Consider the following 26,746-nt stretch of genomic DNA (forward strand, 5'->3'; position numbering starts at 1 on the left):
GTGGTGGAGTGTGGGAGGGGTTGGTGAGGGCAGAGGACGAGGGTCCCACAGGCCATGCTGGAGAGTGGGGGGTCTATCCAGGGAGAACAGGACACTGGGGATGTACAAAATGATACCAGCTGGGTGACAGGAGGGAAGAGGTGGTGATGAGTTGGGAGGGGTTGTACCAGAAGCCCTGAGAGACCAAGGGCACTGTCCAGGGAGAGATGCTGGGGGCTCCTGGGCTGTGCATGGAGAAGGGGACTGATCCAGAGACACCAACACCCACACCTGGATGTGCTCCCATCTCCACCTGCACCCCCACCTCCCTCAGCCGCTGCCCTGACTCTCTCACCTCCTCATGGCCAACTTGCTCCTGTCTGCCTCTCCTTGTGCCCCTCGCTGCCCCTCCCATCTGGCTTCTTACCCCCTGCAAAGAAGCACCCGGTGAGCGACCCCATGACCTCCATATGCCCAAGTCCAAAGCACTCTGCCTTCAGTTCTCATTTTAACTGGTTTTCAGCAGCTTGACACAGTAACCAAATGACCTTTCCTTCTAGCTTCTGCAAAACAAAACTCTCCTGGTTTCCCCTGCGGTCCGGGGAATACAGTTGCCAGACTCCCCAGCAGCTTATTCCCAGGCCCCTTCTCTTCTCTACCTGCTTTCCAGGTGAGCTCGCCAGAGCCTGTGGCCCCAATCACCACTGGGGCTACTGCCAGGCGTAGCAAAGAAAAACACAGGACACCCAGTTAGGATTGACTTGTCGATGGACAGCAGGTCATTTTTGAGTATATCCCAAATATTGCACGAGCCACTGCATGGAGGTCCCCCGTATGGTGTGACTCCCCTAATTACCGCCTCTGCACTGATACCTCCCAAACCTGTTCCTTCAACCCAAACCCAACCAAATCATCCTGACTGCAGACCTGCCTGCCCACCTCTTGCTCATCGTCTTACTAGAATGCTGCAAATGAACGGGGCTTCAATAGGCCAAAAACCAGACCCATTCTCTACCCCCACTCCAAGCTAATCATGGCCGCAGTGAATTGCACCATCAGAAAATTAGAAGTGATGCTCTTGAATCCGTGTCCTGGCCTTTATCTTGTTGATTTCACGCCTAATGGTCTCCAATTCATTCACTGTTTTGCCACCAGTCTTCTCCAAATTATTTGCACCTCTTGCCTGGATACTCATGGCTCCCTCCTAACTGCTTTCACCCTCTTCTGTCTGGTCCTCCCTCCCCTCACTACAAATTCTTATCCCAAGCGATCTCATCACACAAACACGTTGGATGTGTCATTCTGTGGCTCCCCAATGCTGCTGGCTAAAGCCCAGGGTCTGGAGCATGACCCTTGAGCCTCTGCTGTGGTCCGGCCCCTGCCTCCTTCCCCAACCCCTTGTCCTTGGAGGGTGGGACCAGGGTAGGGAGAGTGAGGCATTGACCACAGGTGCAAAAATGGAAAGGGGTGGGAAATTACTCAGAATCAAGATCAGTAATGAAATATTTAAAAAATAAAAATTAATGCAAAAAATATGTGATATAAAAGTTTTAGATCAAGATGGGCTTCGACCTGCGCCTGCATGACCCGCCTCACTCACCTTACCCTGACCTTGGCCTTGTGGGACCCTGTCCTGATTTTAAAATTTTGATATTTTATTTATCATGAATGTTTCACATTAATTTTGATTGTTTTCTAAGTATTGCATTAAAATCATTAAAATATTCTTTATCTTGATCACTGAGTTTTTTTGTGTTTCCTTAAATTTTGGGGTACAGGGTGAGTGCCTCTCTCCACTCTTGTCCTGGACCTGTGACCTTGCTTTCCAAGCTTCTCCCAGATTCTGTCTCACAGGGTCCTCTTCTGCTGAGTACTTGTTCAGTGACCTGCCCCAGCAGGCTGTCATCCACTCATGGTACAGATCTCACTGTCACCCTGACCCTGCAACCGAGCTCTTGTCCCTCAATACCGCTGGCTCTGTGTGAGACTCACTGATTCGTGTCTGTCTCCACCACTGGATGCATTGAGAAGTACTTGGGGACTGGAGAATCTCAGTGCCCCGACAGTGCCAGACATATGGAAGGATGAATGAAGAACGAATGAATGAACAGATGGGGCAGCATTGCTAGAACTCAAGGTTTTATCAATGAACCCTCACGGTGTTGTCAGGTTCAGATAATTAAACTCAGCGGAATTTAGAATTTGAGAATCTAAGCAGTGTTGAGTTGTCCTTGAGGCATATCTTGCCTAGTCTAATACATGGAGCTTATCGTGGTTTATCTGCTATTCAAAAATCTTCTTCTTACAGGCTTTTAGTCACCACTGGGTCTTGAAGGAGGAGTGAAATGGAAACTATCCGAATAGGACTGTCACAGCTCTCTTCCTCCAGGCACTCGCCTGTGATTTGCCACTTGATCTCACAGCTGCACGTCTGCCCCAGCACAGAGCCCAGCACTCGGAGGCTGCTCAGTCATATTCCTTGGATCAATGCCTGTGCAGCTAGCTTTGCTTTTAACTGCAGCGTGGACTTTTAACCAGGACAAAGGCCACCTTAGTGCATTGTTCTTCTTTGCTCTGATGTTTAGGAATCTTAAGATGATGAGAGCGCATGTCTCCTGCAGATTCAATAAGCACATATTCTGTCTTCTAATCTTCTCATCAACAGTTTAATTGGAACTTCTTTCAAATTTCTACCCAGTTCCCACTGAAGGTGAAAACAAAGGCTTGTATCCCCAGAACCTGGGGCATGTTTTATCTTAAAAACTCTTCAGATTTGCATTCTTCTCTGATCTTTTTAACAGAAAAATTAGTTCCCCTGCCAAGTCTTTGGGCGAAATTTACACTCCAGGAAGAGAAGCTCTGTCTTCCTGGTATTTTGCCTGCTGCCTGAGACCTGCGGGGCCGGGATGAGGGTGAGACAAGTGCCGTGCTCAGGGCTCAGAGTGCAAGGAGGCCTCGCTCTTAGCATGAGTCTGGAGTAACATTGCTGAGCGTTTTGCATCCTTGTGCCTTGCTTGCCTCATCCTATTCTCAGCCCTGCCTGCACCCTGCTGTGAATCCCATTGTCAGAGATGGGAGCAGACCCTCCAGCTCAAAAGTAGTGTCAAAGAGTTCTGTCTCCCTGACTGCCCCGTCGGCTGCCCCAGATGTCAATCTCAAGTGCATCAAAACAGGCGATTCAGACAAAACACCTCCTTAAAGATCTGACATGTGACTGTTCTGTGGACAATGAAGTCATTCACAGTGTTATCATCCATTCACCTCTTTATTTATTTATGTTTTGAGACAGAATCTCGCTCTGTCGCCCAGGCTGGAGTGCCAATGCCACGCTGGACACTGAGACCACAGTGGGGACCAGACAGATCGGATGCCACGCTGGCCACTAAGACCACAGTGGGGTCCATACAGACTGGATGCCACACTGGCCACTAAGGCCACAGTGGGGACCAGACAGACCGGACGCCACACTGGCCACTAAGACCATAGTGGGGACCAGACAGATCAGATGCCACGCTGGCCACTAAGACCACAGTGGAGACCAGACAGACCGGATGCCACACTGGCCACTAAGACCACAGTGGAGACCAGACAGACCAGGGCGCTGGGCGGGGCCCTGCATTGCGGTGGCTTTGCTGTATTTGCATGAGCACAACCAGCCTGGAAAAACGGAGTCTGTGTCTCAGTGAAGCTAGGCTTGCTTGTTCCTGGGGTATGCCCAGGCATCCTCTTTCTGCATTTGCAAAACTAACTGGTCCTTGAGAGGTGCTTGCTCCACGAGTTAAACAGACTTGGAAAGTGTGGGATTTGGGGCCCTAGAATAGGCTTGGGATGCACATTTGCAGCTTAGACTCAGGGGAGTCCTGCGGGTCAACGCTGTTCAGCCTTTCCACGTTTGGCCCTTTTTTTCTGCAACATCTGTGAACATCTGGCCAAACAGGTTCTGCCAAGCCCACTTTCTGACATGCTGATCTCAAACTTTTGTCTATAATTTGTTGGGCTCAACGTCTTCATCACTGTCTACATTTGAGGGGTTGGAGGGCTTACCTCTCTTCTCCTTTAGAAAGCATGCAGAGCCATGTGGACATGGTTTAAACATGTTTGGGGGGATGTGTGCTTGTGGGCAGAGGTTGCTGGGTGCAGGGCCTGCCCAGGGCTGCCTGCCATTGCTGGGAGCTTAGGGATGATTTAGAGATAAGGAGGATTTTGCTACTTCAGAAAGCTTTGGCATAGCCCCTGAAATGGCAATAATCAGTCCGAAACATTAAAAATGAAAAAAAGAAAACAAAGCAGAAGGAGGGAAATCACAGGAAAGAAAAAATGATGCCACGTTGCCAAGCAAGACAATTTAGAAATAAAATGGAAACAGCACCAGACACTCACCTGGTAGGTTTTCGAGCTTCAGAAAATGCTCATTTCTGGGGCCAGGTGCTGTGGCTCACGCCTGTAATCCCAGCACTTTGGGAGGCTGAGGAGGGCAGATCACCAGGTCAGGAGTTCGAGACCAGCCTGCCAACATGGCGAAACCCTGTCTCTACTAAAAATACAAAAATAGCCGGGCATGGTAGCGTACTCCTGTATTCCCAGCTACTTGGGAGGCAGAGGCAGGAGAATCACTTGAACCCAGCAGGCGGAGGTTGCCGTGAGCTGAGATAGAGCCACCGTACTCCTGGCACAACAAGAGCGAAATTCCATCTCAGAAAAAAAAAAAAAAAAAAGAAAAGAAAAAGAAAAGAAAATGCTCATTTCTTTGCAGGGACATGGATGAAGCTGGAAGTCATCATTCTCAACAAACTAACACAGGAACAGAAAACCAACCAACCAACCGCATGTTTTCACTCATAAGTGGGAGGTGAACAATGAGAACACAGGGAGGGGAACATCACACACTGGGGCCTGTCGGGGAGTGGGGGGTATGGGGAGCGAGAGCATTAGGACAAATACCTAATGCATGCGGGGTTAAAACCCAGGTGATGGGTTGATAGGTGCAGCAAACCCCCATGGCACATCTATACCTGTGTAACAAACCTGTATGTCCTGCACATGTATCCCAGAACTTAAAGTAAAATAAAATAATAAAAAAAGAAAATGCTCATTTCTGGCTGCATGTCAGAATCACACGAGGCCTCTTTAACAAGGCAGGCCACTGACACCCTCAGTGGGACTAGGGAAGGCCTGGGTGTACCATTTGAAAGCACTCCCGCCTCCAAACCAGGTGACTCTGGCATGCAGCCAAAGCTGAGAAGTCCTCGTTTGCAGGCTCATGTTGGAGCAGGAAGTGTCCTCAGTCAACACTCTCTCATCCTTTCCCATACTCCTTTGTTCTGTTGAATTTTTTTTGGCATCTTATTAAAAGATTCCCCAGTGATGAAACAACTATCCTCTCATCTTCGCCCTTCCTGTATTTCATATATTTCTATTTCTCTTCCCATTTGGATCTGCTTTGTGAAGGTTTTTGTTTTGTTGTTTTTGTTTCCTAATTTCTCCCCAACTTCCACTCCCCCCCGCCCCCCACCCCACTTCTGTGGTGCAGCTCAGTCATACAAACAGCTCCAAGATCCACAGCGGCATGGATATTTTTGACTGTGCAGCTGCAGTCTCTCTGGGAACTCAGCTACAGAAATCCCATGAAGATAGCAGGATCCGAAAGAGATAACAGCGCCTGCATTTCTGCTGCTTACTGCAAGGACTTTGCAGGACCTGAAGGGACCTGGGTCAGCTCTGAGGCCGGGGAGGTGGGTGGATGGGACTGTTGCTCGCCCTCCTCTCTTTACAGCTTTTCCACTGCGTTCCTCTGAAGGTCGACAGCCAGAGGGGGTGTCTGAGGCCTCCTCAGGGTGCCACCTGCAACTAGGTCAGCAGTTCTCAACCAGGGACATTGAGCAATGACTGGAGATATGTCTGGTTGTCAGGAGAGGGTGTGGGGTGCTCCTGGCATCTAGTGGGTAGAGGCCAGGGATGCTGCTTAACATCCAGCGATGCCCAGGACAGCCCCTGCCCACCCTTTAGAGAGAATGAGCTGGCCCCAATGTCAGTAATGCCCGGGTGAGAACCCTTGAACCAGAACATAAAGTCCTTGAAGGCTGGCAAGGTTTCCCCCTTCCTTGGCAGCCGATAGTTTATTACTGCTGAATTTGGGCTAGAATAGAGTTGCATCAACCCCAATCATTTTTGTACCACTATCACTTGTTTCACAAATTTCTTTAAATTAAGTCGCTTTGCTTTCTTAAGTCCAATAAATGTATTTAACATGGAAATTTTATATAATTACAGTATTTGGGAAACCAGTATCACATGCCACAAATAGACAGTACCCCTAAAAATAAGTGAAATGAAGACAAAGCTGAGTTATGCGTGTGGCTGGCTGGAGATGGTTGCCTGTGAAGGTCCTGAACATGAGGTTCCCTTTTTCATGTTTGTTGCAATTCAAATGTCAGAAAAGGGTTAAAATATGCTCGCACTCCGTGGAGACTTTCTCCTTGCAGTCGTGGAAGGGCCTGGGGGAGGGAATGAACTTCCACCTAAGTCTTCTCTGAGATACGTTCCTCAAACTAGGGGTCACTGGAGCCTGCCTTTCCTCGGCCAACCTGGGAGCTGGGCTCCCCGATCCAGGGGCAGCCTGGGGTGGCCATGGTGCTGTGGATTCTAGAGGGGAGCGGTTTGAGTTCCCGGCTCCATGCTGCCCATCACCAACTCTGCAATCTCAAGTGTCATTTAAATTTCTTGGCCTCAGTTTCTTTCTTCACCTGTAAAGTGGGGTGTTGTTGTGGCCACTCCTAGTGTGGTGGTGAGGATGGCAGGAGAGAACGAACACACACTCCACGCTTGGCACAGTACTGCACCCACTTCCTGCTTAGTAATCCCAAGTCTTCCCGTAATGCATTGTCAGGAAACCTGGAGACATTTTCCACTACAATGTTAAATAATTAATGCCTGCATATTTTTAATGAGGTTTACATATCACATTAACATATACACATGCACATGCACACAGACACATACGCAGGCCGTCAATGTTGCAAAACTCAGATCACCGCGCCTGGTTTTCAGACACCTCAAGGATGGTAGATAAAACTTGGGTTTCCCAGCTGGCTTCCTCCTTTCCTGCATGGCCTCAGATGGCCCTGGAGCACAGCTCCCTTGGTGCTCTGGATGGCCTGGAGCTCTCCTCTCAGCTTTGAAGAAATTCCCAGGACATCTGAACAGGTTTGGGGTATGTGAGTCTGGAGAGGTGCTGGCCAAAGCCACTGAGAATCGAGACTTGGGGGCTGGAACATCACACCTGAGTTCTCTCAAGTGTGTCAAAAGGGAGGCCTCCATCTGTGCCCGGCCCCCAACACCCTAGCTGAGCCTCGCTGCCCCAGGAAGCTCAGACCCCAGCCTGTCCCGGCCAGGAGGCCTGGGCTTAGCCTGGTGGAGGCAAGACTTTCTCCTGTGGTCACAAAGGGCTTCCTCCCTGGCTTTGACGCTGGTAAATGGCATGTTGGACTTGAGGTGCAGGGAAGCCATTCCACTGCTGTGGGTTTGAGTGCCTGAGGCTTCAATGTATTTCAGAGACGGTGTCCTTATCCACAAACCGAGGATGACACTCCTCGTGACCACTCAGGACTGTGGCGAGGACTTAGTGGGACGGTTGGGGCAGGCACTTTGTGTAGAGGCTGGCACTCAGGGAACACACCATCAGCAGCTGCTATGAAGATTCTCAGGTCACATGGACATTTACCCTTTGTAAACAGACTCTCCTGGTCCAGAGAAGTTAATAAACAGGAAGACAAGGTGAACTTCGAGCGCGAATTTTTTCCTAAAAGTGAGCATTCATGCAGCGACTGGACTTTCTCTGCTGTCAGTTGGTGGAAGTGTTATCAAGAAAAATGAAGGTGGGGAGACAGCATGGTGGTGATGGTGGTGGTGGTTATGGTGGTGAAGATGATGATGATGATGATGATGAGAGTGGTGATGACGGTGATGGTGGTGGTGGTGGTAGTGATGGTAATGGTTATGGTAATGGTGGTAGTGGTGGTGGTGATGTGATGGTGGTGATGGTGATGATGTGATGATGATTATGGTGGTGATGATGGTCCTGGTGGTAGTGATGGTGATGGTGATAGTGATGGTGGTAGTTGTGGTGGTGGTAATGATGATGGTGATGATAATGGTGGTGGTGATGGTGGCGATGATAGTAATGATAGTGGTGATGGTGGTAGTGGTTGTAGTGGTGGTAGTAATGGTGGTGATGGTGATGGTGGTGGTGGTGATAGTGGTGATGATGATGGTGGTGGTGGTGATAGTGGTGATGGTGGTGGTGGTGGTGGTGATGATAGTGATTATGGTGGTGATGGTGGTAGTGGTGGTGGTAATAGTGATAGTGATGGTGGTGGTAGTGATGATGGTAATGATGATAGTAATGATAGTGGTGATGGTGGTAGTGGTGGTAGTGATGGTGGTAATGGTGGTGATGGTGGTGGTGGTGATAGTGGTGATGATGATGGTGGTGGTGGTGATAGTGGTGATGATGATGGTGGTGGTGGTGATAGTGGTGATGGTGGTGGTGGTGGTGGTGATGATAGTGATTATGGTGGTGATGGTGGTAGTGGTGGTGGTAATGGTGATAGTGATGGTGGTGGTAGTGATGATGGTAATGATGATAGTAATGATAGTGGTGATGGTGGTAGTGGTGGTAGTGATGGTGGTAATGGTGGTGATGGTGATGGTGGTGACAGTGGTGATGATGGTGGTGGTGATGGTGATGACAGTGATGGTGGTGATGGTGGTTGTGGTGCTGGTGATGGTGATAGTGATGGTGGTGGTAGTGGTGATGGTAGTGATGATAGCAATAATAGTTGTGATGGTGGTAGTGGTGGTAGTGGTGGTGGTGATAGTGATTATGGTGATGATGGTGGTAGTGGTGGTGGTGGTAGTGATTATGGTGATGATGGTGGTAGTGGTGGTGGTGATGTGATGATGGTCATTATGGTGGTGTTGGTTGTAGTGGTGGTAGTGATGGTGATGGTGGTAGTGATGGTGGTAATGGTGGTAGTGGTGGTAGTGATGGTAGTAATGATGATGGTGGTGGTGATGGTGATGGTGGTAGTGATGGTGGTAATGGTGGTAGTGGTGGTAGTGATGGTAGTAATGATGATGGTGGTGGTGATGGTGATGGTGGTGATGATAGTAATGATAGTGGTGATGGTGATGATGATGGTAGTTGTCATGATTATGGTGGTGATGGTTGGTGGTGATGGTCTTGATGATGGTGATGGTGATAACAGGTAGTTAGAAAAAGTCTCAAAGAGAAGGCAAAATGCTTGTACAGATCTAAAGAAAATAAGGGAGTAACCCGCTGGTCTAGCAGGGAGCCTGTTTCATGTGGAGGAACAACAAGTGTGCAGGTCAGGAGGGGAGAGTGGACCCAGCACCTGAGGACTGGCAAGGAGGCTGGTGGGCTGGGACAGAGCACTCTGGGAGAGTGCAGGCAGAGTGTGGGAAAAGGCAGGGGGCAGGTGTCATGGGACCGAGGCCATAGCCAGGGCTTCAGCTTTTATACTGCATAAGATGCGGATGCACAGGAGCATCATGAGCTGAGAGGTGACACCTGGGACTTAACTTCCATCTGCATGGGGCCCCTCTGGCTGTGGAGATGGCAGACTCGGGGGTGAAGGACTCACATGGACACCTGGGAAGAGGCACCTGCAAGAATCAGGGTGGGTTCTCCTACAGGAAGGGCTCATATCCAGAATCTATGCTGGAGGACAAATTGACAAATTTACAGCTAAATAAATGTGTGGAGGGAGGGAGAGGGAGACCCTGCTCTCAGTCAGGGTTTGTTTTCTGCCCCGGCCACCACGTTCCCTCTGGCATCACGGGTGGGAGGCTGAGAGAGTGGATGAGAAGGCAGAAGCTGGTTGGATGCACCGGAGAATGGCCTTGAAGGGTTTGAGCTGGCAGACGACAGGCCCCTGGCCTTGGGCAGGACAAGCTGTGGCTTTGGTGAGGTTGATGGGCCTGGCAGGAGCCAGCACCCAGTGGCCTGACCCTAGCTGGCTGAGGAGGGTAAACAGATTCAAAGGCTTCCCGGGCAGAGGTGGCAGGGCAGGACCCAGACAAGGGCCCTGGCTGTCTCCATGTCCCCTCTCCTGCGGATGTTTGGCTTCTCTGGGAGGGCAGGAAAGAAGAGGCAGGCACCTGTGTTATTTCAGCTGAAGGCGCGAGGAATAGTGCAGCCAAAAAACCCAAAATGAGTATGGGGATGGCGTTCCCAGAGCTGGGCATCTCCATGGGGAGTGGCCTGGCAGGATGGATGCCCATGACCTGCATGGACTGGACGTCACTGCTGGGGAGAGGGGGCTGGGGGCAGTGTCTGGCTGCCCGAGGGGCCAGCAGAGGCTTTGTACAGTGAGAGACCCTTGAAGTAAGGTGGCGTCTCCAAGATCCAGGGTCCTGGGAAGCACATGTTTGGGGAAGGCTCGTAAGTGACTATTCCTAAAATGGAATGGTGAAAAAAAGAGACGGGGACATAAAACAACAGAAAGGGAAGGGATCGGGCTGAGGCAGAGCTAAGCATTTGATCATGGACACTTCTCCATAATGACTCAGCCCAGAGTCCCTGTGCCCCGACTTGGGGTGGATACTGCCAGCAGCATGGGTCCCCACCCCACTCCAGCCCCTGTGCTCTTCCCACAGCCTGGATTTTTTCTCTCTCCTCCTCCTCACCTCAGAAATCCTACCCAGACCTGAGGGTAGGCCAAGGACTGCCTCTCTGAGAAGGCCATATGTCTCTCCAGGGCCTGCCCTGTATCTTGGTCTGTTTTCTGCCAGAGCAGTTGTTTCTCCATCAGGGACCATTCTGCCACCCCCACAGGGGGCATTTGACAATGTCTGGAAACATTTTTGGTTGTCAAAATGGGGGAAGAAGGGGGTGCTCCTGGCACCTCTTGGGCGGAGGCTGAGGATGCTGCTAAATATCCCAGGATGCACAGTGCAGCCCCCGCAGAGAGTCGCCAGCCCCAGTTGTCAGAAGTGTGGTGAGAGAAAAGCCCTGGAGGCCGTCGGGGGTGTCTTGGGTGGGAGCAGATTCACATCACTGTCTGCTGTATGTTGGGTGCTTATTTTAAGCCAAATGCTGTCCTGAACTTCTCACATGCACTGTCCCATCTAACTCACAGTCCCCTGCAAGGAGGCCATGTAGACAGCACCGAAAGGTGAGGGAGTGGTACTTTCCAGCATTTGGTACGTAATAGATGCTCAATAAAACAGATCTCTGACCTTGTGGGGTGCAATCACCTAGAGAAGAGAGACAGAGGGAGGTGGAAATTTCTCCTGGATAAGAAACAGTTGCAGCTGACATTGAAAAATAACACGTCCATCGCAGCATGGGTCTGAGCAAATGCCATCTGGACACAGCCACGTCCAGTGGATGCTTCTCTGGGCTGGGCTTATCCAGCTCACAGCTGCCCTAAATGCAGGACCACCCCTGCCTTTGTTTTACTCTGGGCAGCTGTGTTACCTGTGGTGGGTATAGAAGTGCGTCCCCAGATCCCACCCCCATGAAGAACTGACTGATCCAGCTGCTGGGATGTCTATCAGCAGCCATCTGCAGCAGTCAGAACCTGTGCAGACTGCCTCAGTGGCAGGGGGAGGTCTTCCCCTAGGTCATGTTTCTTCTAGGGCGACCACCATCAGACTTTATCTTAGCAGACTGGAGAGAGAACCTCTTGCTGGTCTTGAAGATGCAAGTTGCCACGTGTGAACTGCCAGTAAAGCCAGTTATGTGGAAGGGAGCTTTGGATGCCTCTAGGACCTCTAACTGACAACCAGGAAGGAGCTGGGAAAAGAAATGAATGCTGCCCACAGCAGGAAAGAGCTTGGAAGTAGATTCTTCCCCAGTCAAGTCTCTGGATGAGAATGCAGCCCAGTCAACACCTTGATTGCAGCCTGTGAGACCCTGTGTAAAGGATCCATCTAAATCATGCCTAGACACCTGACCCATGGAAACTGTGAGATAACAAATGTGTGTTGTCTTAAGCCACTAAGTTTGTGGTAATTTGTTATGCAATAATAGAACACTAATTATTGCTAGTGATAAAGAAAGTAAATGCCGCATGTACACCAGCAGACATTCAATGGATGGTATGTTTGTTATTAGGTTCATCTATCCATCCATCCATCCATCCATCCATCTGTCTGGCCATTTGTCCATCCATCCATCCATCCATCCATCCATCCATCCTTCCATCCATCCTTCCATCCTCCACCCATCCTCCTTCCTTCCTTCCTTCCTTCTTTCCTTCCTTCCTCCCTTCTTTCCATCTATACAGCCACCCATCCTGTAGAGTGAGGGCTATCACAAGGAAGGTCTGTACCTTGCAAAAGTGTTGGTGCTTTGACCAGCTAAGTCTGGGATCCCAGGAGTGTATGGGATTCTTCTCAGGATGTCATTTATCTGCACTTATTAGCACACAGTAAACATCAACCATCTTTGAGAAAGCACGGAAATTTTTTTTTAATTTTTTGAGCCAACCGTAGGACCAAGAGGCACTAAAGATCTTGCCATCTAAGTCTGATTTAAGGAAAATTAAACTTGTGGGTTGTGTGTGTGTGTGTGTGTGTGTTTACCCATGAGGTTTGTCAAGGGCAGGGTGGGCAAGACACCCAGTCTATCCTCCCTCCCACCCACTTGGCCCAAGCCCTGAGTGGCTTCAGGTTGTGAGTGATGAGTGCACAAGGGAGCAGGGGAGCTTCTGCATGGATCTAGCTCTCCATCTGGTTGTCAGTGGGGAGACCAGACACAGATGTCAAATATCTACAGCAAATGTGAGACTATTTGGGTACAATTTAGCAGAAACGAGTCATCCTGCAGACATAAACATTTTAATCGGAGTGACAATTTATTCAAACAATTTGACAATGCTCACACATGCTGAACAGATGGGCTGGGGTGGGGGGCCCAGCAAAAGAGCTGGTGGGGGAGGGAAGCCCCCGGCAGAGACTGGCGGGACTGCTGGGAGGGGCAGAGTGGAAGATGAGGGCTCCCTGCCCTTTCCATCCCCAGACAGGCTCCTGGAATGACCCCAGATCCTACCCCAGGAATCCTGCCTGTGCTTTCTGACACCTCTGTTTGATGTCCTGAACTGCTGGGGACTTGAGGTAAATGCTGCAAAAAGGAAAGCCATTCATTCATTTATTCATTTATTTAAAAAATATTTGCTGAGCATCTGTGAAGGGCCAGGCATTGTGCTGGATGCTATGTGCTGTACAAATGTATGTGCATGCATGTGTACATGTGTGTAGCCTCATCCACTATTCATATCTTCTGATTTCTGAATTTGGAGTTTGTAGTTGTCTGAGGCTGGCCCAGAAGTAGCTCCTAAATTGAGGCTTTTGGTGCAAGCAGTTTGTTTGGAGATTGATCCCAGGAAGCTCCTGTTGGGGTGTGAGGAATGGAGACAAGAAATGGAAGGAAACATACACAGGGCAGTAATGAGCTGGCTGTGGAGTTGCTACCCCCGTGGGCAATTTCACTGGGGACCCCCGGGAGATGGTGCGGGGCATGCCTCAGACATGCTTTCCCAACCCCCATGTCCTATTGACTGAGGACGTTGTCTCCTAGGCACTTCCTAACCCGTCCCATCTGGGCTGAGGAGCGAAGTTGCTTGCCGTGGCTCATGGTACTGCACTAGCTGGTGAGTATCCAGGGAACGTGAGCTCACAGATGGTGCTTTTGTATCAATATTGCTCTGCTGAGCGATACATCAATTTTACTTCAGCCTGGCAGATGAGGGAAACTGAGGCCCACAGACTGAACCTACGTGCCCAAGGTGTCCAGTTGGTTAGCAGTAAAGCCAGAGTAGATCTCATGTTTTCTGAGCTCCCATCCACTGCTCTCTCCACAGTACTATATTGCGATTGTCAGTGCTTCTTTGGGACATTTAAAATAAAATTAATTCACAATAAAAAATTATGTCAGTGGAACAGTCTCTGGTATTCAGGCTATTAGCTGCCCCTTTGATGAACTTATTTGATCAGAAGTGTGTGAGCTCTTTGATCCTGATTGGGAAATCATCGTCTGAGGCCCTGGGCCAACTATGGTCAGCCGCTCGGCCCTTGACGCACTTGAGGTTTCTCTCCCTATGGCAGTAGGCAGAGTTCGGAGCCCTCGTCCTCTCATCTTCTCTAAGCAGCACCCTTCAACCTACCTCCCCTTATCGCTCATTTCTCGCCCCAATCCAAACTGTCCAGGAGTGAGTCTTCCCAATGAACTTCAGGCACAGTTTCCTCTTCTCCAAAACCACCATGAAGGCCATTTGAACTCACTGATAAGATCCAAGTCTCAGACGCAGGCATCCACCTGCCCTCTCCATAATGCCTCTGGCACGCAGCAAAGGCCAGCATCCAAATGGTGCTCTGTGGATGCCTCCAAAGCTACCCTTGCCCATCTAATTGGGCATCCCTGCAGGGCACAGCAGGGCAGAACCTGACCCTGGGAGTTGTTCTGATGTCCCAGACCTTTCCTCACTTGCTCCTCCCATCCATCAGCAGGTGACATAAGATCTTCCTCCAAAACACATCTTGGATCCCATTCCTGGTCTTCAGCTCTTCCCTGGTCCAAGGTCTCACCACATCCCAGTGGTCTCTCTCTTTCATCCACTCTTACCCACCCCTTGATGTGTTTTCCATTCAGCAGCCTGAGCCATCTTTTAAAAACTTAAATTGGATGGCATTGTGAGTAATGCTCCAATAACTCTCAGTGGTTCTTACTGTGACCACAAAGGACCCCCATGATAGGCCCTGCCTGGCTTTGTGTTTCCCACCCTCCCCTTCCTCCAGCCCACTTTATTCCAGGCACATTGGTGGCTTTCAGTGCCTTGCCCACTCCTCTCTCCACATCCCCTCTCTCTTGGATGTCTCTTCTAGCTGATCTCCACTCACCCTCCCTTTTATCCTCCAGAACTCAGCCAAAATGTCAGCACCCAGGAGGCCTTCCCAGAGTCCCTTACAAGGTGTCTCCCTGCCATTCTCCACGCCAACACTCAAGAATCTTCCATGGTATAATAATATGCCTATTGCTTTGTCACTGACTCTTCTGCAAGACTGTAAGCTACACAGGCAGGCACCATGTTTATTTTGTTCAGCAGTGTATTCCCCAATATCTGGCATGTACTGGGGATTATTTCATGGAAAATTGTTGAATGAATAAACAAGCGGTGGAATAAATCTCTAGGGCTGCTTCTCACTCCAAAATCAGAAAGGTTTTACATCGGATTCAAAAACTTTCCCTTAAAGGGCTCCCTCTAAGGTCAAGTCCTGGATGCCTGGCCTTCATGGCTCCTGGAAATCTCTCACCCCACATTCCATACTCCTGATGCTCCACACAGGCTGGGTCACCAGCTTCTGTCAAGCCTTTCTCTCTGTTCTCTCTTTTGTTCATTCTGATCCCTTTGCCCGAGGTGTCCCAAGCCAGCATCTGCCTATGGAAATCCTTACTGCTCAAAGCCCAGTCCAACACCATCTCCTCCACGTGACCTTCCTCATCCCCCAAGCCAGAAGGAACGGCTAACATTCACAGTGCTTCTTGCTATGTGTCAGGCTCTTGGCTAAGATGTTATACCCTGGGGCAGATTGTGTTTTTCAAAGAAAATACATTCCACCCCACTTGCCCTTCTAACAAATGTGACATTGACACTTGTCCCATTCAGTAGTGGGAGGAGCTTGGGTGGAGTGACAGGGAATGTGGCAGAAATGATGCTGGTCATGAAAATGCTATGAGCTTCCACCTTGTTCCCTAGGATTGCTCATTATTCAAAGTGCCATTGAATTGGATATACAGTCGATTTAGCCTTTTTTTTTTGCCTTAATGACAAATCCACTGGGAAAAGACTGTGAGTAACTGTGAGACCCCAAAGCATGAGGGCACCTGTTCTGTAATAAATGTTTGACAAGACAGCCATCTCCTTCGAGTAGGGATGAACTGTTTCCCTCCTCCTATCTCAGGTTTTCTGAGTGTAGATGCTTCCCAATTTCTCTCTTAATATAATCTCCAGTTACTCACTCCCCTCCTCCCAAGCAAGTGGAATGGCTTTGCAATTTAATTTAATCACCCACTGAGTTTCCAAAATTAATTTCCTGTTAGAAATAAATATTGTACTATGAATTATAAATCAGACCAGGCGGTAATTTGCAGACAACCTGTAAATTACAATTTCTACTGTTGTTCTCTGCAGCAAATAGAAGAGGGAGCACTTAGTGTCCCCGAGATTAAGCCTGTGTAGCCACTTAGGAGGAAGGTCAGGTGCGAGTGGACCTGTCATCCACGGAGGAAGGCTCTGGCTGCCCAGGGGGGACCTCCCGCCATCAGCTGCTTCTGCTCCTTACGATTCTGTAGCACCAGCATTTGGAGAGCTCCCCACTGTCTATTGGCCCCCGGGGGTAGAACTATGAATGACAAGGTCCCTGATCCAGGACGTCAGCACCTCTTAGTCGTGCCCCACATGAACAGGCTGTGATAATAAAGATGGAGGGAAGCACTCATACCGCACTCACTATGTGCTGATGGCTGTTCCAAGCATTTGCATATGTTAATTGATTTGGTCTTCACAACAGCCCTATGAGGTAGGCTCTATGATCAGCATTATATTATGGATGAGGAAACTGAGGCACAGAGAATACGAGTAACCTGCCAATTGATGGTGAGTCAGCAGGTGGCAGTGCCCTGTTGTGTGAGGCAGCCTGGGTCCAGAATTGAGGTACTCTTCACTCCTCACACTCACGTCCTGGCTGGCCCACTCTCACCCCACTGCCTTCTCCCCGGCCAGGCCACTTTCATCTCTAAGCCTGATGGCCTTTGAAGCTCCCAGTCAGTCTCCAGCTTCCACTTGTCTCTACGGGGGCCCCTCCCTGACCAAGGAACTCAGAGAACTCCTTAGAAACGGGAACTCCAGGGTGAAAATCCCAGGACTGCCTCGTGCTCTTAGCATGAATGACACAACACCCTTGCCCCCAGACAACTACCAGGTGGGCAGGAAAGACGGAAGCTCTCGGCACCGGCGAGCTGGGCCCCTGACAGAGGTTGTACGCTGTGGCTTCTTACAGAGAAATGATGACCTCATAGGCTGCATTGGGGGTGGGAATGAAAAGATCCTGGGAGGGGCATGTGTCTGTGTTTCTCTGGTGAGCAAACCACTTGCAAATCCATGAGGCAAAGTCCCAGCGTCCATTCAATATCCATTTAGCAAAGTCATTATTGACTAAAAGCTAAGCCATTGAAAGTGGGGTGACTCCATGGTGAATGGCACAAGGAAGACCCTTGGCCCCAAGTAACTCCCAGTTCAGGAAAAAGAGGGACAGTAAGCTGGCAACCCCAGTGCTGCACGGCCCACCCGTGCTGGGAGGTGGGGTGCGGGGCCGTGCATGGGCCTGAGGGGGCTTCTGGTGGCTTTCCTTTCCTCCCACAGCCTACGGGCCTGAGGAAGCTCCTCTCATCTACCCAGGTGGGGAAAATGAGAGGTGAAGTGACTTTCCCCAGGTCATAGGGCTAGTGTGTGGCAGAGCCAAGGGCATCAGGCAGCTGGCTGCAGAGCTCCTGGGGTGCCTCTCATGAGTCCCAGCTGTTTTTTCCTGATTCTCAGTAAATTGTTGAAAGAGAATGTCAGGTCAGCCAGCAGAGGCAACTCATGGGGGTCCTGCCTAGAGTGGGTTCTCTCACCCACCCCGGGCAGATCATTCTTTCCTTCCAGACAATCTTTGGATCCATTAGTCTTTCTGTTGCAGGTCCAGAAGCCCAGTGCAAAATAGCTAAGAAAAAAAAGAAAATGTACTGCCTCATTTTCACTAGAATTCTGGGAGAGTGGTAATTGCAGGCATGGCTGGATCTAGGGACTTGAGCTCTGTCTTCTGGATCATTCTCTGTCTCTCCTCACTTGATTCTAAGTGGCTTCTGGTCCACTTCTAGCAAAGAGGCTGCCTTGCCCCGCAGTCAGGGGGCACCCCAGCTGTCCTCTACGGTTGTCCTCACAGCTCCACACCCAAAAGGAAAAGCTACTTTACCACCAACAGCAAACACAGCCATTTTCAGAGAGGGCCCCAAATGGCCTGGCTGAGGCCAACTGCCCGCTCCTGAGCCTAACACTGCGGCCAGAGGAATGGGTGCTGTGACCGCCTAAGGCATTGATGAATGCAGCAAAGATGTAGGGCAGGAATGACATTCGACGTCGGCCACAAGGTGCTCCAGGCGCTCCAAGTGCTGTGCTGGAAGTGGTTTCCGCTTCACAGGAGGCTTGGGTTGGGCTGCCCCCGGGAAAACCTTGGGGTAGATCAAGGGAGACCCCCAAACTACCTTCCCACGGTTTTCCAGCCTTGGCCTCCAGAGCCATTGAGGATGAACGGTGGAGGTGCTTGTGAGCATTCCTGGTCTGGAGCAGGCTCACCGGGATGGTGAAGAAAACAAAAGACAAAGCTGGCCTCTCTTCTCAATGAAATATTCAGCCACATTCCAGTATCTCCTCCATTCCCTCATTCCATTATCTGAAGATCATCTAACCGAGACTGATGACAGCAACCCCCTGAAATGAATTCACTTGAAGGTACAAATGGCTGATAAGTCATTCAGGTCCTTTCCCACCTGGCAGTTGGTCACCTGATGGTCTTAATGGTCTCTGGGAAGTGGGGTGTCAAGGGTGGGGCAGAGGAAGGAAGATAAAGGAAAGGAAGGGTCTACCCCTTCCTTTGCATGATGTAGGACCACGTCCTTTTCCTTTGGAGAACAAGGATGATTCTTCTGGGACTCTCATCACAGAGCCCAGTCCCTGTACCCCCTGGGATGGCAGGTGACCTGACCTAAGCCATTACGGCCCCATCCTTCTTGTCAAGAGGTTGGGCCAGAAACGGTATCCCCTGAAATTGCTGTGCTTGGAGACAGACAGGAAGAAGCTTTTTGTGTTGTTCTTGCCACTGGGAGGACACACACCTAAAACAGTAGGGGCTGCTGTCTCTGCCATGGGGCCGAGGGACAGGAACCTTTTTGAAGGAGGAGAGCCAGAAGCTGAGTAGAAGTAGGCAGAGGCGAGAAGGAGAAAGACTCCAGAAGACAGAGCCTGAGTTCCTGGATCCAGCTGTGCCTGCTGCCAGACCTACTTCTGAAAAATGCCTTAAAATGAGCCAGTAAACTCCCTTTTGTTTCTCAGCTACTTTAGGTTGGGCTCCTGTGACCTCAGTAGCCAGCTTGACTGATCTGAGGGTTGGCTGAGAGAGTTGTTACCGTTTCCATCCCCACCTCCTCCTCTGTCTCCTCCTTCTCCCCTTTCTTCTTCGTGGGCATAACCACTCATTAAGTGCGTATTCTGATCCGTGTGCACACAGGCAGAGCCTCTGTGTGGACTGTATCAGCAAATCCTTCCAGTGAGTGTCCCTTTATCCTTCTAGGTCCAGTTCAGACAGAGCCAGCACCCAGGCCTCTGACTCCAGGTCCACGTTCTTCCCAATTCTCCATGCACAAGACAGCCTAGCACTCCTACACAGTGACCGGACCAGCACAATCCCCAAAGATGGGACAGGCTGTGGCCGGAACAGCTGGGCAGAACAGCTGGCAGTCCTTCTTGCCCCATTTTTTTCAGTGCATAAATTCCCTTTTCTTTGCTTCTTTCATCTGGCCCCAGGCTTGGTCCCCTGGGGGACAGGGAAGAAGCAAGCATTTCCGGGAGGCATACTTGGCTTAAGTTTAGGCTAAAAGCTTTTTTAACACGTAGAAATGGAAACTGCCAGAGCCCTGGGGTTAAACCCTTCCAGTCCCAGTTCTGTTGGTAAAACAGAAAAGAGAGCTTGTGTGGAGCTGTTGAGGGCTGGTTCTCGAGAGCGGCGGTGGGGACGGCGCCGGGCTGCTGTAGCTGTGGGCCTTGGAGGGCAATGCTAGTGGGAGCAGCAACAGGCTAGTGAGGGTGGGGGGAGCAGTGAAGGGGTGACAAGAAACTGAGAACCTTGGACCCCAATTTTTAGTGGTTGGGGCTTCCAGACGATGAGGTGAAACTTCCTCACTGTAGATGGAAGCTTTGTGCAAATCTCAAAGATGTCATGTTTGCAGATCTAGGGAAGGTTTATTTAAAAAATTGTGGTAAAATACGCACAGGATTTTACATATGGCTTAGGGTCACTAAGTACATTCACATCATTCACGTTGTTGTACAACTGTCACCTCCTTCCATCAGAAGAGTTTTTTTTTTTTTTTTTGAGACGGAGTTTTGCTCTTGTCACCCAGGCTGGAGTGCAGTGGTGCCATCTCAGCTCACTGCACCCTCCATCTCCTGGCCTCAAGCGATTCTCCTGCCTCAGCCTCTGTAGTAGCTGGGATTACATGTGCCCACCACTACGCCTGGCTAATTTTTGTATTTTTAGTAGAGATGGGGTTTCACCACGTTGGCCAGGCTGGTCTCAAACTCCTGACCTTTAGGTGTTTTGCCCGCCTTGGCTTCCCACAGTGCTGGGATTATAGGCATGAGCCACTGTTCCTGGCCTAGTAGAACGTGTTTATCACCACAAACTGAAAGTTGGCTCGGGTTGAATACCTCCCCGTGCCCCCTGCCCCAAGCCCTTGGCAACCTCCACTCTCCTTCCCGTCTCTATGACTCCGGCCACTTTAGGTGCCTCCTCCAAGCGGAATTTTCCCATCTGTCCTTTCATGACTGGCTTATTTTGCTTAGCCCAATGTCCTCAAGGTTTGTCCATGTTGCAGCAGGTAACTCTTTCGAAGCCCTCCCAGCTGACATGTGTAGACAGACTTTTCTGAACAGACTTTCCAAAAACATGCCTGGGGCTTTCGGATCCCATGACATAGGATCAATCATTTCTTGGCCTAAGAAACCCATGAAAATGATTTGCTCATTTAAGGACCAAATAGAATGATTACGGTGTATTTAGAGTGGGGAACAGCCACATTCTTGAAGGATGAACATTCAGAGCTGACAATGTGACAGATTTTCACTTTTGCCACCAGAAACAAGCACTGAGCTTCTAAGGAGAAATTCCTAGCTCTGGTGACACTAACATTAATCGGCCAGTTTTATGTAACTTTTATTGTCACAACAATACAAGTTTTAGAAACTTCTTAAAATCTCCAGCCTGCAGATCTTTGCTCTGGGGTCAATTCCAGCATCTTCCTAGGACTCCCTTTCCGGCTAGGTTCTTGTCAACAGCTCCGGGCAGCGTCCAGATCTTTGGTAAGTTCCGACACTCTGGTTTGTTTTAAATGCTGTCCAACCATGCTTCTCACAGCACCTCATGTCTAACACATCAACAACCTCTGAGTGATTTGATGTGGATCTGACTCCACTCTGGGTCCTGTCCTAAAGCAGGATTTCTGAGCTAAAAGAGGATCCTTGCAGAAAGGCGGGACGTCATGCACAGGCTCCTGCAGTCTCTCCCGGGGGCCCACCATCCTTCCAGTCTTTTCTTGGTGGAACTTTCGCTCCCTGCTCAATGCTTGTAATTGGAAAGGAACGGCATACACACACACACACACACACACACACACACACACGTATATACACGTATATATACATGTGTGGATTATACAGGCGGGTGGAATGCCTGAGGTCAGAAGTTCGAGACCAGCCTCGAACTTCTGACCATACGTATATATGTATATTTATATATATATACATATACACACACACAGACACACACAGACACACATACACACACACACACATATATATATGTGTATACACACATATATATACACGTATATATGTGTATACACACGTATATATATACATGTATATATGTGTATACACACGTATATATATACGTATATATGTGTATACGCACGTATATATATACATGTATATATGTATATATGTGTATACACACGTATATATATACATGTATATATGTATATATGTGTATACACATGTATATATATACGTATATACACGTATATATACATGTGTGGATTATACAGGTGGGTGGAATGCCTGAGGTCAGAAGTTCGAGACCAGCCTCGAACTTCTGACCATAAGTATATATGTATATTTATATATATACATATACACACACACAGACACACATACACACACACACACACACACACACACACACACACATATATATATATATTTTTTTTTTGGAGACAGAGTTTTGCTCTTGTTGCCTATGCTGGAGTTCGTTCAGTGGCATGATCTCAGCTCACTGCAACCTCCGCCTCCCGGGTTCAAGTGATTCTCCTGCCTGGGATTACAGGCACCTGCCACCACACCCGGTTAATTTTTGTATTTTTAGTAGAGACAGGGTTTCATCATGTTGGCCAGGCTGGCCTCGAACTCCTGACCTCAGGTGATCCACCCGCCTTGGCCTCCCAAAGTGCTGGGATTGCAGGTGTGAGCCACCACACCCAGCCCAGCACATACTTTCTACATCAGCACTTCTAAGCGTGCACCCTATGAGCCGTTTACCCTGGAATCACCCCAAGACAGGGCCCGCAGAATCTGCATTTTAAATCATCTCCCCACTAGGTTCTTATACTCACCAAAGGCTAAAGACCAACTGATTGTCTTATGTTTGAATTTTTTAGAGCAAACTTGGGTTATTTTTATAGTCAAATAAAAATCAAGATAAATAGCTGTTTTATTTCTTGTTTCTTTTTCCAGCTGTTTTCTTCCCTTCTGTTCTTCTCTCCTTTAGAGAACCGAAGTGAAGACCCTGCGCAGACATCACAGCACCTCCTCTACCAGACCTTCCGATTCGGGGGCTGCATCTTTGAGAATTTCCTCAGGGGTCAGCTTTGGAGATTAGCAGGGAGGAGGGTGCTCACCCTAGGAAGCGGGGACGCTCTAGAAACCGGGCTCCTGGCTGTGGTCCTGGACAAGATTCCCAGGCTCCAGGCTGGCTGTCTGCACCTGCTACCTATTCCCAGGGGAGTGTGGGAGGCCCAGGCTGAGCAGCATAGCCTCTTTCGTGGAGGAGCTATCACTGTGGGGCCCCTGCTTTTGTTGCCAAGGGCCCAACCTGGAAGCCCCTGGGTGCAAAGTCAGGTGTCTTAGAGGCCAAGGGAAGAAACCCAGACCTCCTTTTATTTTCTTCTAAAGAGTAAACAATACAGCTCATAAAATGGCTGGACTCTTAGACTTTTATAGAATCTTCTCAAGAGAGCCTGCTCTCCAGGCCCCCACAGTCCTGGGTGCAGCATGGGCCTTCAGAGAGAATCCTAGGCCTCACAATGACACCGTTTCTGTCACACAGCATTCTCAGCTCCTCTGTGCTGCTTTTCCCTGTGAGGTGCTTCCCAGCACTCAGCAAAATGACCAGCACAGGAACCACCTGCTTTCTCTCAGGGTTCACCTCCTCAGTGTCAATGTCCCACTGCTGGACTGGGAACTCCACGAAGCCAGAGCCATGACTGTTTTGTTTGCTGCTGTGTCCCTGGTGCCCGGCATAGAGTAGGCCTTCAATATACTAGCTAGTTTGTTTACTAGCTCAATAAACAGCATAAAATTCCCAAATCCTCTGAATTTATAGGATCACAGAATGCAGTCATTCCACTTTTCTTTTCTTTCTTTCTTTCTTTCTTTCTTTCTTTCTTTCTTTCTTTCTTTCTTTCTTTTCTTTCTTTCTTTTCCTTCTCCTTCCTTTCTTCCTTCCTTCCCTTTCTTTCCTTTCTCTTTCTTTCTTCTTTCTTTCTTTCTTTCTTTCTTCCTTTCTTTCTTTCTTTCTTTCTTTCTTTCTGTTTCTTTCTTTGTTTCTTTCTCCTTCCTTCCCTTTCTTTCTTTCTTTCTTCCTTCCTTCCCTTTCTTTCTCTTTCTTTCTCTTTCTTTCTCTCTCTCTCTCTCTCTCCTTCCTTCCTTCCTTCCTTCCTTCCTTCCTTCCTTCCTTCCCTCCTTCCTTTCTTTTTGACAGTCTTGCTCTGTCACCCAGGCTAGAGTGCAATGGCACTATCTCAGCTCACCGCAACCCCTGCCTCCCGGGTTCAAGCGATTCTCATGCCTCAGCCTCCCAAGTAGCTGGGACTATCAGTGCCCACCACCACGCCCAGCTAATTTTTTTGTATTTTTATTTTAGTAGAGATGGGGTTTCACCTTGTTGCCCAGGCTGGTCTCGAACTTCTGACCTCAGGCAATCCACCCACCTCGGCCTCCCAGAGTGCTGGGATTATAGATGTGAGCCACCTTGCCCAGCTTCAGTCATTACACTTTTTTTGAGGGCCTACTATGTGCCAGGAACTTTGCCAGGTGTGAGATCCATTAGAAAACAAGAGCCCTACCCAGTTCTTGCGTCGTGGAGCTGAGTGATACTAGAACAAACAAGATTTTGGAAACAGAGAGACAAGGGTTTAAAAATTCCAGGTCTGCCACTTACCTGGGTGCACTTGGGCAGCTGAGCACCAGGGCCTCGGTTTCTCCATTTGTAAAACAGAAGTGATGACAGCATCAACTTCCTCAGGTGGGTGGATTGGAGATAATATCTGTAAGGTGTTTAACAAAATGCTTAGTGCCTACTACGTGCTCAGTAAATTAGCTTCTGCATTACTATCCTAGGGCTGCTGTTACAGAGAACCACAGTGAATGCAACAGAAATTTGTTCTCTCACAATTCTGGAAGCCAGAAGTCCAACACCAAGGTGTCGGCAGGGCTGGCTCCTTCTGGGGGCTGTAAGAGAAAATCCATTGCACGCAACTCAGGAATCCTTCATGCTCCTTGGCTTATGGCAGCGAAACTCCAGTCTGACTCAAGGCCGAGTGGCGTCTCTCCTGTGTGTTTTCATAGCTCTGCAGCCCTTTCCTCTCATAAGGGTGCCAGTCACTGAATTTAGGATTCACCCTGATCCATTATGATATCAGCTGACCTAATTACATTTGCATTTCTACATAAGCCCACATTCTGAGGTTCTGGGGAGGCATGAATTTTGGGAGGGACACTATCCCACCCAGAACAGCTTCTATTATTGTGTGTGTGCATGCTCAGTGCTTTGTAGACTTGACTTTATTCCCTCCTCCTAGCCACCTTATGAGGAAGGGACAATGGCTACCTTGGCTTACATGAGGAGGCGAGGCACAGAGACTTGGAACCTCTCAGGATACACGATCATCTTTGCCCTTGCATGGAATTCATCTGATTTTCAAAGAGGGGGCCTGCAGCAGAGCCTCCCAACCTGACTTTTCTCTCCAAATGGCAGTCCCTGCACAACAACAAACAAGGAGATGCTGGGCTCCACAGTGCCCTGTGTTCACAGGCTCCACAGCAAGATGAAACGTCCTGGTTTAAAACGGACATTGATCAGACCTGCTGGGAAGGCGAGCGGGAGGCAGAAAGGCACGGCTGCTTCCAAGTTTCTGTTGGCAGAGAGGGCAGAGCTGACAACTCCCAGTGAAAGATGTTTTCACCGTGGCGCAAGAGCAGAGACAGGGCCAGCCCGGCCCCCCAGCCCCGCTCACAGCTCTAGGTTGATGCTTCCCAGAGGGAAGAGCTCTTTCTCTCTCAAGCGTTTCAATAATCTTATCCTAACCTGGCACAGAACCTCACCCTTCCTGGGAACACAGGAATGTTTCCTACTTGATGTCAATAAAATCCAACTCTTTAAGGTCTTTCATGGGGTCCATGGGGTGGAGTTCATTCCACACCATTCTGAGGACAGAGTCAGAGGAATTTGCGGGGTCTTCTCTGGCTCGGAATAAGTCCACCAGGCATCTCTACCTTATCCAGAAGAGAATCATTTATTTGCACAAGTGCATAGCGGCTGACACTGCCAGCACTAACCAGATTGGATTCTTGCTCCACTCTCGGGGCCCTCATTCAAGGCTGGTCTGTTCCCGCAGGCCTTCTGACAAGTGCCACATTTTGTTCCTCTAACTTGGGTGAAGCCCCCTCAAACACTAGTCTCAAAGAGCCTTTGCTACAAAGGCGGGTGCTAGGGCCTCAAATTCAAAGGCTCTGACTCAGTAGGTCCAGGTTGGGGTCCCAGGACTATAATACAGGTGGTCTTGGCACCACACTTGTTCAAATGCTGGGTAGCTTGGAAGAAAGCTCCAGAAGCAATCTAGAGCTTTATATCATCACTCAAAAGTAAAGGTTTGTAGGAAAGATCTAAACCAGTGTCTTCCCAAGTTCCCAGCTTCTTCAACCAAGCTGCTGGTTGAGGGGAAGATGATTGTAGATTTTAGGGCATCGATTTACATAGTGTGAAAATTATTCCCCTCTGGTTAGATCAAAGGAAAATTCTTCATCTGGCACTAAGAGTCTTTAGCACCTCCTGACACTTCTAAGCTCCCTTTTGAATGAAGAGAGAGAGGCCTCAGGCTTGAAGCCATCAGCAGGCAGCAGTATCTGGCTGGAATTTAGCAATGTTCATTTGTGGTCAAGGTATTTATTTCTGTAGTTACCTTTTATGAATGGCAAGGAATGCCGACTTCCATTTATGATAACGATCTCAAGTTTCCTTTTAGTTAAATGTCTAATTAGAAATGTGAGGTGATTTACAGAAAAAGAAAAATAGTGACTTGAATTATAGTGCAGGTAGTAGATCAGGCCAAAATGATGGTGGTGGTTCAGAAATTACTGAAATTTGGGAAATGCTAGTCTAGTCGATGCTTAGCATTTGGGGTTGAGAAAACCAAGGCCTTGAGAGGGGAGGGAACTCATCTGAGCTCACGCGATATCGGGTGGTGGTCTTTGCTGTCACCCACAGTCACCTACCACGGAGCTCTGCAGAGCTGCCACTTGTGAACCAGGGGATCTGAGCTCGCTGGGGAAGTGTGAGTCTCAAGACACCAATATCTTTAAAACGGATAAAAATAAAG

The 26,746-nt window shown here is 49.2% G+C and overlaps 1 pseudogene; it reads left to right on the plus strand.

The window, feature by feature from the left end:
• The first annotated feature begins 24,824 nt into the window (after positions 1-24,824).
• LOC101176998 lies at positions 24,825-25,799 on the plus strand (annotated as a pseudogene).
• The last annotated feature ends 947 nt before the right edge of the window (positions 25,800-26,746 follow it).

This window comes from Nomascus leucogenys, chromosome 13 (genome assembly GCF_006542625.1).
Source record: "Nomascus leucogenys isolate Asia chromosome 13, Asia_NLE_v1, whole genome shotgun sequence".
NCBI classification, from domain to species: Eukaryota; Metazoa; Chordata; class Mammalia; order Primates; family Hylobatidae; genus Nomascus; species Nomascus leucogenys.